This window comes from Carassius auratus, unplaced genomic scaffold, assembly GCF_003368295.1.
Source record: "Carassius auratus strain Wakin unplaced genomic scaffold, ASM336829v1 scaf_tig00214577, whole genome shotgun sequence".
NCBI classification, from domain to species: Eukaryota; Metazoa; Chordata; class Actinopteri; order Cypriniformes; family Cyprinidae; genus Carassius; species Carassius auratus.
Window position 1 is genome coordinate 305,767 of NW_020527721.1, and position 21,902 is coordinate 327,668.

At 36.1% G+C, this 21,902-nt stretch overlaps 1 pseudogene; it reads left to right on the forward strand.

Annotated features, from left to right (window-relative positions):
* Nucleotides 1–21,902, forward strand: part of LOC113092414 (protein eyes shut homolog) — a 214,720-nt pseudogene that overhangs the window by 180,280 nt on the left and 12,538 nt on the right.

Genomic DNA, 21,902 nt, shown 5'->3' on the forward strand with positions numbered 1-21,902 from the left:
AACAGTTTTGCTAGAATGTACAGATTCACCTGTTTAATGTTATAATATATATATACACACACACACATACACACACACATACACACACAAAATATATAACATTAATTAGAACTCAAAGATCTAAGACTTTTTCTATGTACACAAAAGGCCTATTTCTCTCAAATATTGTTCACAAATCTGTGTTAGTGAGCACTTCTCCTTTGCCGAGATAATCCATCCACCTCACAGGTGTGGCATATCAAGATGCTGATTAGACAGCATGATTACTGCACAGGTGTGCCTTAGACTGGCCACAATAAAAGGCCACTCTAAAGGTCACTGTGCATAGAAGAAGTCTTAGATCTTTGAGTTTGGCTCATGAAAAATGGGGACAAAAACAAAAGTATTGCGTTTATAATTTTGTTCAGTTTATATATATATATATATATATATATATATATATATATATATATATATATATATATATATATATATATATATTCAGGATAGAGCAGGTCTTGTAGAGTAAATTGCGTAAAATCTGAATTTTATTCTTTTCAGTTTAAAAGTCAGACTTTAGGGAAGCTGTACTGTACAGTTAAAAATCAAAGCAGCCACAATTGCACTTGGATTTACTTCTGGTTCATTCATTCCCATGCAAACAGAAGGTCAGGTTGAGTGCATTGCTTTGTTAGATACAGTATCCCACGCAGTGAGCTCTACTCTATCCTGAACATTGTCAAATGCAGTAGTTCATCCAATATTACATTCATGCATGAGCTCTAGTATACAGAACACTGTATACAGTACATTCTACATAATGCTAAATAGTACGGGTACTGAGAGTAGGCTACATACTGCATGCATGTATTCGACCAGCCATATAATAGTCTAGAGGAAAAAAAAAAGTATAATTAATATAGAATTCTAACTTGAAGATATCGATGAAGATTAACTGATTACATCCTGTGTGGTGTTTATTATGTGTGCATGTTTTTATTTGGTATTGCAAGGGATTCAATCTATTAGGGTGTTCATTTTGTTCTCTCTTGCCCTTTTGTGTTTACTGGCCTATGATGCACAGTTCTGTTCTGCGTGACACTGTGCCATTGTGACAAGCAAATTTCCCCTCAGGGATCAATACATTTCTATCTTATCTGATCTTACTCAGCTCACATAAATTCATATCAAGTGACAAGTGGATGGGGTCGACTGCGCAACATTCCACCGCTGCATCGCTTCAAGAAACGATGGAAGGAATACTTTAGTCCAAACTTTTTGATTAGTCTTCCTAAACTGCTGATCTAGATTTCAGACATCAAAGCACACCTCTGAGTTTTAAAGAAGTCTGAAACTTACACCTCATTCTCCCTCTCTCCCATTTCTGGGAATAATGTTCTGTTGTGAATGTTTGATGTATTCAATTCACTTGAAAAACGATATTTTATTCATATTTTGATCTTTTTTTTTACTCCCATTTCACTGCTGGTTATATATGCTTTATATTATCGTGTATGTGACGAATAAAAAAAAAATCTTGATCTTATTAATTCATACTTTGTGAGCTCCGTTTGACTGTGCTGTTTCTAAACGGTCTAGCCCTCCTGTCCTAGTTTCTGTCTTTCATTCATTGTTTTTTTTCTTCTTGTTATGGATGGATGTATAGCAAATAAGCAGTATACATTGCTTATTGTGGGCTTGGTTGAATACATACTGTTGGTAGTCGACACTGCATGTAAGGTTAACCTTCTAATACGTTTTGTTGGTCTTCCATTTGTATTGCTGAGGGCTTTTCAATGTTGAGTTTGTTTAATGTGGTGTAGTACTGCTCTGCACAGCATACAGGTTAAATAAGGTTAAAGGCTTGCAGTGGGGACATAGTGTTTACCCTAAATCTATCAAGTCTGTTGCGAGTGTTTGTGTGTGTAGGTATGTCTGCATATATTGTCAGATGCTTCTGCTGTGATTGGCTTTTACCCAAGTCTGCTGTGTGTAAGTCATTTCTGTTCATACAAAGCCAAAGGTCAACAAGCGTGAGATGCTGCATTACACAGCATCACGTCCTGTGCTTTATTACACATGAACTTTCCATTCACTAGCACGTATTATTATTTAAATGTATGCCATTTATTCCTGGGGAACTACTGCTGGGTTTGTTTGAGAAAAAAAAAAAAAGGAAGCATTCTTAATGCGTCTGCTCTGTGGATCAATGCATTAGATCTGCAGATATACTGAGATCCCATTTTGGTGCTGTATATTCTGTCCTCGAGTTTTGAATTTGGTTTTTACATTGCTTATGTTATCACATTTAGGCCATGAAATTACTTTGAATATAAAATAAGTCAAAAACACAGGAAGGAAAATATGCTTAAATAGAAAATTAGCATGAGCTCATTCCTTATCTATCTATCTATCTATCTATCTATCTATCTATCTATCTATCTATCTATCTATCTATCTATCTATCTATCTATCTATCTATCTATCTATCTATCTATCTATCTATCTATCCAACTCTTATATTAAATATTATTACAATTCAAAATATAACTTTTTTATTTATTGGATTTTGAATTATGTAATTAATTCCTATAATAAAAATTGGAATTTTTAGCATTGATTAATTCAGTCACGTTGCCCTTGAGAAATCATTCTAATATTTGGTGCCTAAGAAGCATTTATTATTATTATTATTATTATTATTATTATTATTATTATTATTATTATTATTATTATAAATGTAAAAACAGTTAAGCTGCTTAATATTTTTCTGGCAATCATGATACTGCAACTTTCTATTCCATTAAATTCATCTTTACTGAATTAATGTAATAATAAAAAAAAAACATTTTATATATCTAAAAAAAGTTATATATATATATATATATATATATATATATATATATTCACATTTACATATAATAAACAGAGTAAAGGTTATGCATATTTGGTGTGCTGTCCAAGGGGAAGGTTCCGAGCTCAGACTTTTGACCCGAACCAAGAGTACCAACATCCAAATAACCATTCGCAGCTCACTATTGGGGATTGTAAATTTTTCTTCAAAAGTGCCTCTGTAATCACCATATTTTCAATAGCTACTCCTAAAATTTTACTCTCATGCATGCTTGTAAAGTTTACCAGCTTTCTGAGTTCAAAATTTGTGTCTGGCAGGCTGTAAGCATTGTTATTTTTAATCAGGGAAGTAGTCAGACTCCTCTCAAAATACCTCATCTGGAGCGGCATCTCAAAGCCATAGGGCACGCCTGTAATTTGGGTCTGGAAGATCAGCTGGAGACATGACTAAGAACACGGGCTGCCCAAAATAACTGAAGCCATTCGAGTGAGCTTGTTATGCAAAAAATGGCTTGACACTTTAATGCATGAAAGTCAGTGAAGCTGGTTGAGTGAGTCTATGAGGGGCTGCATCTGTCTTTATCGGCTCCCTCGGTGGGGGTGATCAAGAGAAGCGCCGTTATCTGCCACCGGCCTTTGGCGCGTTAGCGTGCCTCTCAGAAAACATGCATGTGGGAACAAAGCTCTTCAGTTGTGCATTCATCTTAGGTTGCTTATGATGACACAGTCAGTTTGAGCTATTAATATGTTGTGGACAATGTGATAAAACTCCTCAATGAGTGGCACCAACTGTGGCTCTTAATGGCTCTCATTCAGATAAAGAGCAGGTCGAAGTGGATGCATGAATGAATTTAAGAATTGTAGATCTATTTAACAGCCCTTAATTAGCATAAACATATTTTTCTCTACATTATCTGTGGGCCAACAGGGAATTGGGTTGATGGTGTTTCTGTGTGAGATTATCACCTGTCATACCTCTTGTTATTATTGCTGTTCCTGCGGACTTGCGATGTGGCATGAAGTAAAAGTCCTCTCTAATTTCTGCCTTTGTTTTCAAGTCCACCAATAAAGAAGCAGCAGTGTGTGTGTGTGTGCGTGTGTGTATGTGTATGTGTATGTGTACTGCAGAACTGCAGCTTCATGATGTTTTACTGCCATCTGTTGCCAGTGCTTTATACATGTTTTGTAGTCGGACCAATAGTGGCCCCGCGGTGCTCGGCGTCTCCAAGCATTCATTCTAGTGAACTGTGGCATGAACTGCAATTATATTCAGCTTTTAGATTTCATAGTTGTCGAACGGCAGCATTTGTGTGTGTGTATGTGTGTGTGTGTGTGTGTGTAATGTCATGATGTTGCATCAGGTCTGAGCACATTTGCAGAGAATCACCTCCACAAACCCTTTGAGCAGTAAAATATATTTTACCAGTAAAATATAAATCTATGATATAAAGGAGCCACATCTTTTTAAAATAAGGCTTTTTAGCAGGATATATGAATGGTGGAATGCCTACTAACCCATAACAGCACAGCAAACAAATGGCAATATGACTAAAAACACCTTAGCAACTGCATGTCAGCAACATGGCAACCATGAACAACAGCCTAGCATTGTGGTTGCAAGTTCACGCTCATTTTCTTAAGAAATTAGGTCATTGCACTCAACTCTTTTTTTATTTAACAGAACAACTAAATGATGAAAAAAAGGAAAAGAGGGTTTTGGGCAGTTATATATATTTTTATACCCGACATGTGGCTGGTGTCACGTATGGTGACACATGTTGAATTATGCTGTAGACTTTTTTTCTTCTCAGTTTTGACTGCCTTGGTCACATTATTTTGTATGAATCATTATGGATCAGTTCAGGAATCATTCATGTTTTTTTAAAGAGAATATAATTAAATAGATTGAATAGAATCAGGGCATTTGGATGAAATCTATCAGAATAATTGATTTGCTGCTTGTTATTGCTAATCCACGTCACACCAATCAGGAAGAGCTTCATTCTTCTAGACTTCCAGAATGAAAAAGCTTTGTGGAGAAGAAATCATTCACCAACTCAGCTTCCCAGCAAAAATCTGATGCACCTGTCGTCTTAATACCCGTATGCGCGGGGAGTGGCTCAGGTAAGCAAAATCCACAAGCCAAAATTCATTGGTGTTTTCTATGAAAGTCAGAGCGGATTAGGGCTCTCAAATAAACCCAATATGTCAAATATTTTCGATCAAATAAATACAGCCATGATGAGCACAAGAAACATTTTTAAAAAAAATTATAATAATCTTACTGATCCCAAACTTTTGAATGGTAGTGTGTGTGTGTGTGTGTGTGTGTATATATATAATATATAATTACAATGTTGTGTTACTCCTTAAAAAAGTAACTTACCACGTTACTTAGTTACTTTTCATGGAAAGTAATGCGTTACGTTTGTACAGAGCTCCGCACATGACACGCAGGAAAAAATATAAGGCTAAATCGTGTGCACGATTTACTAATTCATTCCCTCAATGTACTAAAACGTGCACACGATTACTATAGCATTCCCTCGATTTACTATTGTGTTCACTTGATTTATAAATTGTGCTCATGATTTACTAATTTGTTCCCTTGATTGTGCGCATGATTTAGCAAATCGAGCGAACACAATAGTAAATCCAGGGAACGAATTAGTAAATCATGCGCACATGGATCTCATTCATGAAACACGAGCAGAACGAATTTTTGTGTAAATCGCGTGTAAAGTGGTTCTGGCGTAAATTTTCGGATTCATTAAAACGTTCGTATTTTCCAAATGTTAGTTGGTACGAAAGAAATCTACACCTGCTCCCAGTCACGCGTAAATAGTGCGTTTAACGTCTGAACGTTTTGCTCATTAGGGGAGACCGGGGATGGTTGTAACACGGGGAGAGTTGTAACACTACCAATTCCATGAATCAGGGGCAAGATAGGAGTCATGTGACAATTTCAGTTTCATCAGGCTTCCTTTACAATCCCACATGGAGGTTTTCCAGTCTGTGTTGCTATCTCTCCTTAAGCTACAGCAGAAAATCTAATTCTGAGGTCAGAAAGTAAAAAAAAAATTAACAAGATAATATTTTGTTTAGTACTTCTACCGTTGTAGATAATGTTGTATGAGTTATATCAGGTCAAACTGTAGTTTCTCTAGTAAAGAATGGTGTATCAACCTTCAGCCAATTTCAAAGCACCATGCTAATACAGCTTGCTAAACAGTGGGTGACAGTGGCGGGGTAGGTTGTAACACATGTTTTGAAAGTGTTACAACCATCCCCTTACATACAACCAAGAACATTTTTGTGATTTTAACAATTCTACAGAATTACTAGAACTTGTGACTGGTAAAGAATGCATTCCATTTGTTCATTCTCTGGATTGGGGATAAACATACGTCTGTTAATTTGCTCACACACACACACAAACACACACACACACATTTTGTGAAAAGTGGGGACATCCCATAGGTGTATTGGTTTTTATACTGTGCAAACTGTACATTCTATGGCCCTTCACCAACCCTACACCTAACCCTAAGCCTCACAGGAAACTTTGTGCATTTTTACTTTCTCAAAAAAACTTTCTGTGTGATTTATAAGTGTTTTGAAAAATGGGGACATGGGTTATGTCCTCATAAGTCACCCTCTCCTTGTAATACCTGTGTCATACCCATGTCATTATACAGAGTTGTGTCCTGATATGACACAAAAACAAGAACACACACACACACACATACACACACACATGAATGTGCACGTACAGACATGCACACACACAAAGGCACACATGCACAAAAACACACAATATGCTCATACACTCCCCATATTCACACATATTTATTGTTGCAGTCATTCATTTAAAATAAAACTGTTTTTGTGTCAAATCACTTGGAGTAGCCTTAGTTTTTGTATATTTTGTCTACCTGTTACAACTTACCCCAGTATGTGTTACAACCTACCCCAGTAGTGGGGTAGGTTGTAACAAAGGACCACCTTGTATTTGTCATCATCTCACAAAGTCTGTGATATAGTTGAATACATTTAAATTGTTGCCATTTGTAGTATAAACATGTGGGTACTTTGCCTAGAAGTTTTAGACTTGTAGCCAAAAGAAAAAGGTAATTTCAGGCGTTGAAGAAAAAAGTGTTACAACCATCCCCGGTCTCCCCTAATACTGCAGCATTTTAATTCTTAATCGGGTACATATTTACACAGCATTTTTGAAAAAAAATATTATATATAGTAATTACATACGGTTTTTCCTTTCACTTCTGGGACTGTTCGATTAACAGATGAAACTCTATTAACATCGTCTGTAATATGCTGCCAAGCATCCTTTTTTTAGGACCTGATACGCCACTATGTACGCTTGAAAATAAAACGTGGCGTTTTGAATGAACTTCTGATAATAAAACTTCAAATTCTGCAGCTGAGAAATTTTAATTTTCATTCGCTTTTGAAAAGACGTGTTGGAATCATTCGTTTGGTGTCATAATATGATGCTCATTTATAGTTGTCAGTCGGATTTAATGGGAGGGATTTATGGTAATTGAGAATGAGCGTGCACGCGCGTCGCATTTACAACTGATTGGAATTCATTAACACACACACACATTTCACTATCACATCTGACGTTTACGAAGTTTTTGTGAATCAGGAGAAGAGTTTTCGGGAAGTTCTCTTTACGCGCAAATCACTCACATATTTACTCGTATATTTACGAATGTTTCATGAATGAGACCCAATATATTTATTTTTTCTTGCATGTCATGTGCGGGGCACTGTACGTTTGCATTACTTTTCAGCAATAAAAAAACAATGAAGCACAATTGTTAGTTCATCTAAAGTCATTTTTGCATTATTAGTATGGTTGAACTGGATCTTCAAAGGTCAGCAGTGTAAGGGAAACAGGTCAATTTAGCTCAAAGGGAATCATTTAAGATTTTAAAGGGAATTTGAACAGAATCACTGTTTCACGGCTGCTCACGGAGACGCGCCTGCGGTTCAGTGAACGAGCCGTTTAACATCAAATCTGCGCTGGATACTAATATCCAAACTATAGTGAAAACACTATCAATTAGCACAGTAACAAGATCGACAGTTTAAGACATTAACTTGTAAGCACAAAACACAAGATACTTCTCTTTTCAATATGAATAAGGCTTTATTAGATAAATCTAAGACATATAAACTAATCTAACATATAAACGCACGCACGCACACATACAAACAAGTTGCAGGAAGGTCGAAAGTTAGTAAAAGATGAGTTTAAGAGAATGGAAATATGGAATCCCAAGTTAACAGCAATACGTTAAATTGCATAGACATGAACAACCATCAATCACGTACTTAGCGCTCGCATTGAGTTCCTCAATGGGGTTAAAATTATATTAGATACACCAGCACAACAAATATCTGGGAGTACGTTGCCTTCGTTTGCTGTGAAAGGGACTCCAGTTGAAAGGGGTATCCCGGTGTCGCTGATTGGCTGGAAGTTCAGTAGTGAAGTGACGTCTTGGGAAGCCCGTGGTTGTTGGGCGTTGGCTGAAAGTGCAGAGTCGTGTTCGCTGGTTGAAGTTGAATGGACGTTACAAAACTTAACTCAGAACACGAAACTCTCAAACGGAAAAGAAAAGAAATAAAGTTTGACGAGACTAGGTTGTGTTCCTTTTCATCGTGGTATCGTAGCAGCAGGCAGGCACGCTGGAACCGCGCTCAAAGAACAATGACGACTAACCGCATGGCTAGATGCTTATAGCTAAAGCTAGGTAGCAAAGCTACAAGCTAAAAGCTAAGAGCAGGCATGACTGATAGCACGAGCAAGGCTGGAACTAAAAGCCGACATGGCTAATAGCAGCAGCTAGACTAGAACTAAAAGCCAGATTTAATCGTGTCCAAAGTTTTTAAACTTCCTTGTTGGCCACCCCTCAAATGTTGCCTTGACCAATCAGATATGTTCTTGGGGTGGGTATCATAAATCATTTGTTTATCTTACCAAGCATGTGGTTCTTGCCTCACAGGGTCTAATTTTGGACATGATTCCTATAACATGATTATGATATATTTTACAAATAAATGATTGTCAGGACAATATCAAGCAAGAAAATGCGATTATTTGAATACTAGACATGACTAGGTATCCTATAGTTATCAAAAGACATACACAATAAGTGATTATACATGATAGTCAAATGTGTGGGTTACACGTAAATGAATATGGAGTTAAGCAATGGAATGATTCATTCATAAGTCTTTTTTGAGTTCATTCTGGTCCATATATAATGTATAAAAAGCAGTTTCTTTGCCATTCTCTGGCAAAGGACTTTTCTGTGAAGACAAAGGTTTAAAGCCCTTCCCCCTTAGGAATTTCAGTCTGGTTTCACTGGCTGGGGGGGGAAGTCAATGCAAGTATTTAACTTGATCTCCTGGGTTTACATGTGATGTCCAGCGTTGCATTCCAATCACGAACAATAAATTTGACGATCTCTTCTTCGAATTAAAATTGTCAATAATTGTTCTATTGGTGTTAATGTTAAAAGCTGTTGTGTGAACAAGTTGGTTGGTTGGTTATCTTGCTTGGTTCTTGTGGCACTAGAACTGATTTATGACTTCCTGAGGAATTCAGCTCATGTTTCAATGCACACAGCTCTGATAGACTCTTTGATTTGTCTGATTTGACTCATTTCTGCTACAGCAGCAAAGACATTAGTTAATAAAATGGGATTAGACACATTTGTGTTATTTAACATACTTAATAATTGCAGGTTTGCGTCATATTCTGAGTTTGCATTTCATTGTTTTAAGTCATCTTGATACTAAATCTAAAGTTTTTTTAGTGAGTGGGATGAATTAATACACATTAACATTTAGTCTAGAACTACATTGTTCACACTGTGCACACAACACTTCTGTACTTCTAATTTCTCTCAATATGTGGACGAGAGACTTGTCGGTCAATCAATGGGAAAACAAACTGGCATTACCTTTTTGGAAAAGTAACTCTGATATTTTCTTGTAATTAATGCATTACTTTACTACAGTAGTTACATGAAAGTCAAGCAGCACAACAGTTTCCTACAATGATGATATACTAATATGATAATAAGATGATAATAAGAATTTTTTCTTAAACACCAAATCAGCAGTTTAAAATTATTTCTGAAGGATCGTGTGGTACTGAAGACTGGAAAATGGCTGTTAAAAATTCAGCTTTGTCATGACAGAAATAAATCACATTTTAACATATATCAAAATAGAAAATACGAACCCCAGACTTTTGAATCGAGTTGTATATTCTTTTTGCTTTTTTTAGAAATACAAGTCAACAGATAATGAGATCTGACTGAGACTCCCACACGACTGAATTGTGCCCTTTCTCTCTCTGTAACGACCCAGTGTGCTATTCTGTTCCCTCAGGACTGTATCCATGTGTCCACAAGAGCTCATCAGAAAGAATGACACCAGCGCCCAGTTAGATCATCACAGTCATGCTCAGACAAAGCACAGACACTGGAGCTCTGCGCTAGATGTTCCTTTAGATTTCTTTAACATGCGCCTTGAGAAATATTAGCTGCCTTTGCCATTTGGTAGCATGTAGCCATTTAAGATTGTGTCATCTGCCACACTTTATAAAGTGACATTTAAATCATTTTTAACATCATGTTTGTACTGACCAGCATAAATGTAATGTGAGTGTTTTTGGATTCTGTTTTTACTCTCTTTGTTGCCTGTGGTTCATTTGATTTAATGCTCTAAAGGGACAAACCCCTGTAGATCTCAGTGGGTGGCATTTAAATGTGTCTGGATAAGAAAACAGTTACATGAGCTGGGTTAGGAGTTTTAAACACAATTGCCCACAATCTTGCTTGATAATAGCATTTATTTGTTAAATGGGTGTTATTTTAGTATAGCTGAAATAGGAATGCAGATTTTATTAATATCTTCAATTACTTTTTATTTTTATATTTTGTTTTCATTTTAATTGTATTTTTTGAAAGTGTTTGTTTTTTACATGCCTTTGTTTTTTTCATATTTTATTTCAGTTTATTTTATTTCAAATAAAGACGTTTTAGTTTCAGTTTAAGCTGACTATAGTTAACTGTAATAACACTTTAATTTTTCAAAATACTTTTGTGTTAAAATAGTCAGATGTTACTGCATGCTCATGTATATACTGCCAATGCTGAAATCATCATATCATATAAGACACATTAAACACGATGAGAAGTCTCTATAAATGCAAACAGCTGTCCAATGCACCTAAAGTGATTATCAAGCCATGATCAAAATAATTAGTTCCTCATAACATCACGCTACTAGTACTAATATCAGGATATTAGAGTCGTAGCAGGAGCCTCTGCGAACAATCGAATCAGCTCATGTCCTTATGTTCAGGATTCATCAGCAATACTGGTTCAGAAGTGGGCGGGCTATCAGTCAAGTTGAATTTCCTTCTCGTGGTCCCAGTCGGGCATTAATTTGTCAATCTGTATGCAGAGCGACTCTCATAACATCCCCAGTGTTGTAATTAGTGCTACCTGAAGTTGTAGGGCTTTGATTGCCTTCAGGGAGGTGTCCTGCAAGGCTGTTTTAAATTAACATGAGGGCAATGGCCCTGATTGCTCGCATCTGGTCATTAAAGGAGAGGGGATTTTTCCCCCCTCCTTGCCCTGAACCCAACATGGGCTGAAATCAAAAGCTGGTGCTGGAATAAGCAAGTCTCAACATTTTCAAGTGCCTGAAAGAGGTGATTGGACAGCGAGGAAATCCATGACTTGGCATGTGGATGCCAATTACATGTATTTTTCTGTGAAGATGGTAGGGTTTTTTTGTAGATTAACTGTTGGATCATGTCAGGATATAGGCAGAGCCGCAGTTGAAAGCTTCGTGGGGGAGATGGCTGAAACATTCAGCAGCTTTTACTGTTGCATTAGGTTCAAGAAATGGATTGTTTTTCAGCCGTGAGCAGGGAGGAGTTTTCTTTTGACATTTTCGAGATGATTGCGAAAATATATTGCTGGAGTATCAGAATAGCAAAGGATGGAGACAGAACACAAGCTCGGAAGATGAATATATATGCTGCTTAGGAGTTTGAGATGATTTTTCTTCCGTGGAGTGGCCTAGTAGTAGCCCAGAACTCCCTTCACCAATTTGTGTAGTTTTCATGCTTAAATGGATTTATTGTGAATGCTGCATGATCTAATGAGATTTTCCTTCCTCCCTCCCATGCCCTGTTTCTGTCTTACTCTCTCATTCTTGATATGTATTCCCTTCTCTCTGTCTCTCTCACTTTTTTTCTCACTCTTTATCATTGAGATACAGATATAGCTAATGGAACTGGTAATCAGCAGCAGAAATTCATGGATGAGCCTGTGTCAGAGGTAAACCTGCTTCTGGATATTCAATCATTTGAATGTCTGAGACATTCTGTGTTTTATCTTTGAATTGTCTGATTTATTTCAACCATTCTGTGACCATTTTTTACCCTCTCTTTTGTTAAAGATTACACTATAAATAGCACTTTTTTTTACACATTATCTCAAATTAAAAATTAGGGCATAATTAGATCAATTAAAATAAAATTATACAAATTTCAATAATGTGTGTATTAAAGAAGGATTAAAAATTCTCACAGTCTATTTTAACTAATGGAAAGGAATATATATACAGTCAGGTAGGTCATTCTGCTGTTGTTTTTGTAAAGACAACTCAGTCTTTTTGAGAGATGGTGTAATGATTTTTGTTGCAAAAATAATAAGTTTGCTCATTCAAGTTAAATAATTGGTTCATGTTTTTGTCCTCCTAATTGATGAGAACCTCAGAGAGAGCTGTGCTGCAATAATCAGACACTTTCAACAGCCTATAAGAGCCTTAATCAGAATATAATGGCCCCACAAATCCATTTATAGAGCTGCTTAAACAAACAAAACAAAAATCACCGGAGACTTTACTGAAAGCTGTTCTTGATGGAAATATCTTTCAAATGGACAAGAAGACTACAAAGCCCCATCTGAAAGTTTAAAACCGTTTGAAGGTTGGTTGTATGTTTTATTATTAAATAGGCCTTGTGTACTTTGAAAACCATTGCATATGTTTAAATGCGCATGCCATGGGGTTGTGAATGGTAACTGGGCAGCTGCTAAAGTGTTTTGGGTAGTTTTTAGAGAGAAAAAAAAAAAAAAAAGCAAGAAAAGGCTGAGGAAATAAGATGTGTTTGTCATAAGAGTTTTCTTCTTTCAAAACTTTGTACAAAGTTTATTGTCCAGCTAACATAATAGATGTTTAAGAAGGCAAAAATATATCAGACAGACTCACTAATATGTTATCGTAAATTGGAAAGATGTTTAATCTTGTCTTGATCAAAACCAATAAACTGTATTTTTTTTTCCAAAGAATAATTAGCTTTTGACCTAAATGAACAATGATTGCTAAATGCATATAGCAGCAAAAGGTCCTTAAAGTTACTGTAGTGGCTCCACATAAATCCTTTCAAAGATAAAAACTTTGCTTTTATCTCCAATTATAATTTCCAGGCTTTAAGAGCCATTGACTCCAGAACAGTTATTGCATGACATATCTTTGCGTAGGAAAGAATAAAGTGTATCATAACCTACAATATGTAGCTTTTTTGCCAAAACCTATCACTTTTCTATCCCAAAACATACACTACCAATCAAGTTCCCTCTCTCTATCTCTCTCTCTCTCTCTCTCTCTCTCTGTTTCTCTCTTTTTCTCTCTCTCTACAGGAAAAATGCATTAAACTGATTGAAAAGTGAGTGTCACAGTCTCCACAAAAATGTTAAGCAGCTCTGTCATTTTCAGTACTAATGATAATAATAAATGTTTCAAATCAGCATATTAGAATGATTTCTGAAAGATCATGTGACACTAAAGACTGGAGTGATGGCTGCTAAATATTTAGGAATAAACTAAATTTAAAATATATTTAAATAGAGATGTTATTTTGATTATAAAATTAAATTTTATAATATTAACTGTATTTTTCATTTAAAAAATCAGCCTTGGTGAGAACAAGAGACTTTTTTGAAGTGCTGGATAAACCAACATGAATCTCTTTAACAAGATAAAATCATCTTTATTGTTAACATATGTCACCTTTCCTTCTACCAACGCTCAGGTGGTGTTTGGCCCCACATTGGCGTTCCATCCCTCTCTGAGCTGCACCACAACAGTGGGAATGTCTCTAGCTTCATTGGCTGCATACGTGAACTGCAGATGGGCTCCAAAGAGCTGTATGTGGTGGGGGAAGCAATCAGAGGCCAAAATATTCAGCTCTGTGATGCTGCAGTCTGCCAGCCCCAACCCTGCCACAATGGAGGAACCTGTATCAGGTATGATTTCACATCTTTTTATTTTGGAGAAAGAACTGTCTCAAAGGCTACATTCTGCAAATAGTGTTTTCAGTGTGTAGATGAGAATTATTGGCTGTGTCTTGATAAAGGACTCATTCATTCTTGTTGACAAACTTGAATCTACTACGATTTGACGAACTCTGACGTTTCGCACCATTTATGAAAATATGGATTCTGAGGATGAAATCGTTTTTTTTTTTTTTTTGGCATCTAGGGCTTGTGATTTCCAAAAAAGAAACAAAGACATGGCAAAGAGAATGGCTGAAAAGCAGAGAAAAGCATCAACTTTCTGTTCTTCAGAAACAACTCGAGCTGGGAAGGCTATTTCAGAATTTCTAGTCAATTTGCCAGAAATACAACGGGTATATTCATTCATAAAGATGAATGGCAAATTTGGCACAATTCAGAATAACAAATAAAAAATTTAGCTTTATAATTAAGTAAAATTACAATATAGCCTATTTATATAAATAATATGTGGGTTTTATCATCTTCTGATTAGTCAACTTAAGATGGATCGTCTCGTTCAACCATACATATGCAACGAATTTAAACCGACACCGTCCAATTTATTTATTTTTTGACATGTTTGAAAATTATAGGGAGGTCGAGAGGTGCTCATAACATTCTCGGATCGGCTCATAATTGTTCTTAAACTGTACGAGCTGTGACCATGCGAGCATCTGCGATTTTCTCCCGAGATAAAAAAATGTCTGCGAGCTCGTACAACTGTAAAAATCGCACCATGTATGCCCGTCTTTACTGTATGTGTAGCTGTCATGTACATCAATCAGCTTTCTTTCACAAGCATCTCATGTTTTTAATATTTGGCATACAAGCAATCTTCTACTAAATTTTGTGCTTTTGCCAGGGCACGGAGTTTGTAAATATTGTCAGTGTTATGCGGATGCTATGAAGATGCTCACTTGAGTTTAAATAGCGGTAATCAGAGGCCTGATTGCAGGGACGTGAGTGATGTGTGAATGTGCTTTTTGTTAAACCACAGGCAGCGCTTTTGTGTTTTTGTGCCTACAACCAATGGTTTATAATTACACATTATTATTTTTCTGTGTCAAAAGAATAGTTTGGATGCAAATCTTTAGGCTTGTCACAAGTCATGATGCAGATCCAAATGATCCATAATAAATCTTAAATCTGCAACTGGCAGCATGGCAGATAATTTGTAAGTTAAGGTGTGTTGAATATATATATATATATATATATATATATATATATATATATATATATATTCCTCAGAGATTTTGGTCCATATTGACATGATAGCATCATGCAGTTGCTCCAGATTTGTCGGCTGTACATCCATGATGCGAATCTCCCATTCCACCACATCCCAAAGATGCTCTATTAGATTGAGATCTGATGACTGTGACAGCCATTTGAGTAAAGTGAACTCATTGTCATGTTCAAGAAACCAGTCTGAGATGATTTGAGCTTTGTGACATGGTGCATTATCCTGCTGGAAGTAGCCATCAGAAGATGGGTACACTGTAGTATAACACTGTCATAAAGGGATTTACATGGTCCGCAACAATACTCAGGTAGGCTGTGGCATTTAAACGATGCTCAATTGGTACTAAGTGGCCCAAGGTGTGCCAAGAAAATATCCTCCACACCATCACACCACCAGCAGCCCGAACCGTTGAGACAAGGCAGGATAGATGCATGCTTTCACAATCTTTATGCCAAATTCTGACCCTACCCTATTTGAATGTTGCAGCAGAAATCATGACTCATCAGACAGAGATAGTTGTGCCTGAAAATCCCAGTAGATCAGCAGTTTTTGAAATACTCAGACCACTCTGTCTGGCACCAACAACCAGTCCATGTTCAAAGCCACTTAAATCCCCTTTCTTCCCTATTCTGATGATCAGTTTGAACTTCAGCAAGTTGTCTTCACCACATCTAGATGCCTAAATGCATTGTTTAGGCAGAGTTGTTCACATGGCAGAGTTGCTGCCATGTGATTGATTATGCATAATGCATTACACATAGGAAGGGCTTTTTAAATAATATAATAAAGAACAAGAAAACAGATACAGTAGAATACAAAAATATTGTTTTTTCTTTTTTTTAAAAGAAAACAAACAGCAAATGATTTTTTTTTTTACATTTATACTTTTTTGTATATATTTTTGCAATTTTTTGGCAAAATTATGAACAAATGTTCTTCCAGTAATGTTAAAAAGTTGTATGGTCTTTAATAATGTTCTCAAAATGTTAGGGCAAAGTTGGGCGTTTATCTAATATTTAGTAAATGTTACTAGTTCTTGTTTCAGAATTTTCGGACAACAACTGAAAATTAATGTCCCTTTAATGTTTAATGATAAAATGGAATGTTTATTTTCTTTTACATTATCATAACCAAGTAAAAAATACACACACATTTTTAAAGCATATAAAATCTGGACATTTTAAACATTCAGGGAACATTCAGAAATTATGTCTATATTTGAAATAATGTCAGAAATAATGTTTTAACTTTATAGGAATGTTAGAAAAAGTTCCTAGAACATATTTTTGTTAGCTAGGTATTTAGCAGTATCATAGTATATTATTATACAAAAATGTATTGTCGTGCAATACAATCATTCAGCCAGTTTCTGTTCCTGACCCGAAAGGCTGTGCACTGCTCTTGAGCAGAGTTCTGCAGTTCAAGATCTGTGATGTGAAGCGTAAAAACATGACTAAAGGTTAATTTGTCAATACAAGACCACCAGAGTTTTTTAGTTTTGTCTAATGAGATATGTATTACAAATCCATGTAAATGTCAGTCATGAAAATACCTTTTGCTCAGCTGATCACACGCTAAGGGAATCTGTATCTGACAGCTGTGGAACGGTTTTCCTGAAGGACTACAAACAACTGGTGCTGAACTTAACCTAAATACTTAACCTTTGTTGTGTATAAAGCTGATGGTCTAAATTCATTCATAATATACTGAATAAGCAAAAAATAATATTGCAATACAAAATCCATGGACAACTTGCTTAGGAATAATAAACATTAATACTGTGCGATCTTTTTTGGTTTATAATTTGAAACGTAATATGAACCTGACACCTGCTTTTTTTTCCCTGTAATAAATTCTCCAATTGTGCAAACATTTGTTATTTGACACATCTGATTGAAATAGTTTTTTTTAATGTTCCATACTTTTTATAATCGTAAACAATGAATGAATGTGATGAAATTATAATTTGTTACTGGATGGTAATAATAATAGAATTTGTATGGAATAATGGAAAACCTATTAATACTGTGAGATCTTGCTTTTGCTTCATAATTTGAATATTACATGATATGTTATATGTAACACCGGACCATTGTTTGCTATATTACTGTAACTACTTCAAATTTCTTTAATAAAATTCTAACTTTTTACATTTATTTGGCTAATCTGTTGACTTTAATTGAATAATTACTCAATTTATTTCCTGTTTATTTGACAAATATGACAAATCAACAATGTACACATTAATAATAATAAAAAGCTTCACAAAATCAATGTGAAGTTGAATCAATGATGTCACATGGACTATTTGAACAATGTCCTTACTACATTCATGTGCCTTGACCGTGGTAGGACCCTTGCTGTCTGTGTCTTGCATTTGTGTTCCAAAGATGAACAAAGGTCTTATAGGTTGAGGGTGAGTAATAATTACAACATTTTTATTTTTGGATGAACTGTATCTTTGAATTGTATAATTATTTAATATAGTTTTAAATATTTTCCAATTGTGTGTTTTTATAATCTAGGTATTCCATTTTAAACACAAAATCTTATACATGGTGGCATCAGTATTTCTGGTTCTAACCCCAACTCAGAGAAGTCAGTTTCACCCAAGCGCTCTATGAAAATAGTTTTTTTTTTTTATATATATATATCTCAAGAACCAACCTGGTGCATTACCCCCTTTCACTGACCTTCATGAGATGAGCCATTGAGAAGTTCAGTCTCAAAATTTAGTTTGTGTTTGAATGGTCTTTTTCTGTGGTGATGACCGTCCTTTCTTTTTATCTTTTCCCCCACAGAGTGGTTTCCTGTAAACAAATCGCCGGAGTATTCTCTTTGATCACATGGGATTCTTTTGATACGCTGGCTAGATATCTTGTATGTAATCGTTCATTTTTAGTCTGAAAGGCAGCAGCGATTATTTTCATTTGTGACATCATGTGCAAAGTACTTAGCCTTTGCATCGAGAATGAAATCACAGACCGTATTTACTTTAAAAGCATAAAACTAGCTGCACTCATGTGAGGCAGATAATAGCTCTGGAAGATGTCCTAATGGTAATCCCAGTTAGCCAAGAAGAGCGGATGAAGCACGTTGCCACACAAAATGCCAGCAGCTGACATTAGCAGGCTAGTTTTTCTCAACAGATGGTTCTCAAACATATTCCCTCTTTCCTTGCCTTTTACTTCTGCTTAGAGTCTTTTCTCTCCTTTATTTTCATCAGGTCTCCTCATCCATTTTCTCTCTGGCACTATTAAAAGTTTCCAAAAGTGCATATATGGATGTGGATTTGGACGTGATGTGTGCATTCAAAGAATTTGGCTTCCTGTTTTAAGTCCCTTTACTAGTGTTGAGTCCTGACAGTGATTCATGGCTTTAACGGTTGTAATCCTTTGACTTTTGAGACAGATCCTGCCCACCTCCACCGGTAACGGCTAGAGTATGTGGAGGGCAGGAGTGAACAGCTGTATATCAGCCGTTCATTTCATTCCTGTATAGCAACATCATTCACCTCCCTGTCGAGCTGAGCACTAAACTCTTTTACTGAGTCTGTCACGCCCGCCCAAGTGTATAATCGAGTGTTTGGCCCACTAAACTGGCAATCCAGCACGTTTGGAGGACCAGCCTCTCCATTTTGGGTCTCCGGTGAGCTGTGGCCTCATGTCACGTTTACAGCTGGGGTCTTTGAATTTTAAATGCTGTCTTTGCTCAGTATTGTTAACACATCTGGGTTTGCATTACTTTATTTATCCTATCAGATGACGGTATTGAACAGAATGAAGACTTATCTATTTTATTGATACCTCTAAGATATTTTATGATGTTTAGAGTCTGTGAGGTAGATATAGAAAAGCAAGTCAGAAGTCAGAGACTGTTTTTGTCTGCTTATTTTATTCTCTTGATGCACCCTTATTTAAACAGACATGGAGAACACTTTCCTTGTTAAATTATTCATACACGTTTGCTTCCAGAAGCTGACTTTTGCAGCTGAAATGGTCAGTGGTGATGGCAGCTCATTATATCTGCTGGTAGAGGTGTGCGTCAGGAAGACATTTAACTCAATTTAGTGGAGACGTCTGTAACCAGGTTTTCGGAACATCACATAGATTACAAAGAAAAGTTACTGTGTTTTTTATTCCCAAGTCTCTTGCTTTGTAGCAGTGACCTCTGATTCACCTCCATTCTGCCCAAACACAGACAAATGCTCTGGGTTTCAGTCTCTTGACTGTCTTACATAATACCCCCACAGTCACTGAGTTCATTTAAATCAGGATCTTTATATAATTGAATGCAGGATGACCTCTGTGAACCGTATTAGCAACAGTATGTTTCAGGGAGCTTGACCAAGAATGAAAGCAGTGTCAAATGTTTGTCCAGTGACCTCATAATGTTACAGTGCAGTGATTGGATTATATATTTAATCCAATCTTGTGGAGGGAAAAAAATATGTTTGCAAATCTAATAAAATGAGTCGAGAAAGAGATGCTCATTTTGGCAAAGTGAGTATACCATACCTTTTTTTGCATAGACAAAATGATTAAAAGTGACAGTAAAATATTGGTGTTCTTTTGCACTTTCTATTCATTCAAGAATCCTGAAAAATATATATCAGTTTCCACAAAAAATATATGAAACAACAATTTTTGTCATTTGATATTAATATGAAAAAATTCTTCAGCTCCTGATCAGCCTATTAGAATGATTTCTGAAGGATCATGTGACTCTGAAGACTGGAGTTATAGTCGCTGAAAATTTTGCTATGCATCACATAAATAAATTGCATTTATACATATATTACAATAGAAAGAAGTTATATTAAATCGTAATAATATTTCACAATATTGCTGTTTGTACTGTATTTCTGATCAAATAAATGCAAACTTGGTGAGCAAAAGTCTAATTTCAAAAACAAAAAAAAATCTTATAGAAGCCAAACATTTCAGTGTGTGTGTGTGTGTGTACAAGTGATATATATGTACATTCTTCCAGAAGAGAAATGCTGTTAATTAAAAAATGAATTGTGTGGATGTTTACAGAGCAACATCTTTAAATATGTAAATGTACATATATGCTGAAGTTTTATTTATTTATTAATTGTATATGCATGCATGATTATTTCTTTGTTCTTTGTTTTATCTCAAGTGCATATAAATATATGTATGTGTGTGTGAATAAAACTGCTTCTTCTTCTTCTATATATAGATGGCTTCAGAGTCAATGGGCTAAATGCCACAAAACTCCAATTTTTTGAGTCTATTTTCTTTTTTCTTTTTAAAATAAAAGGGACATGATCAAAATACAGAATATGTCACTGCAATGTCAAGGCTCTCTTTGAAGAGTGGTAAACACATCTCCAGTGATCATACACAGTTGGCTGCGTACGGAGCTCGCCATATGCAGCAGACACCTGAATGTTCCCTGCGTCAGTCTGAGCTCGCATGGCTGGTGAAGGGCAATCAGTCACAGAAACAGATGTGTTTGCATGTTCTACATAATGCGGGGCAATAATCTCGCAGTCTGCCGCGGCATTACCCCCTGCTGTCCTGAAAGGCAGTGACAAACCGTCCTCTGTCTTTCCCTGGGTACGGTGCAAAGAGTGCTTGTGTACAAACAAGGTCACTTGATTAGTGTCTTACAGAGTGGGAAGGTTGCATGTTGTCCTATCCAGTTTCGTTTTCATATGTGCAATTATTGTTGTAACATGTGTATGCGTTGTATTTGTTCATGCCCAGGTTTAAGGAATATTGTTTATTGTGTGTACTGTGTGTGTGTGTGTATCAGTCACTTGCACTGGTTCGAAATCCCAGTGACAGAATGTAAATATTTCATTTCAGCTGTGCTGCAGCTCAAAACACATTATTAATTTATAGATTTGAAACTCCTCCAATGCCTTCCTGTATCTGATATTATACCTTTGAAAACCGTCTGTGTCTTCCGGCAGCTTATGAAAGTCTTGTCTGAATATTGCTTATCATGCTGGCCCACCCTCTACCTCTCGCTTGGGGATAAAGCCTGGAATTATGAAAGTTCCGTTTGCGGAATTGCACCTCGGCAGTCAGCCGTTAGCTAGAGCATTTCTAATCATTCGCTTACAGTGAGGCTAGATCAACATCAGCAGAATGTGAGTCTCCATTTGCAGATGGCCTTCAGGCCCAGTTATGCTCTTATTTAAATGAACCTACAATTTTTAAAGGTGCACTCAATATGTTTTTTGTTTATCTATGCTGAGTCTTCTTCGTCCCAGTGGTCTTGGATATATTTTTGCGTTTTCCATTTTAGTCTTTTCCCTGCCACATATTATAACTTTCCTAAAATGGACATTCCACCAAACATAAAGTTGTGTATGCATAATGTATATACTGTATAGAGGTATTTTGTCTAGATGCTTTTTCCTGGGTAAATCGCCTGGAGCACTGTCTGAAAGCACTACA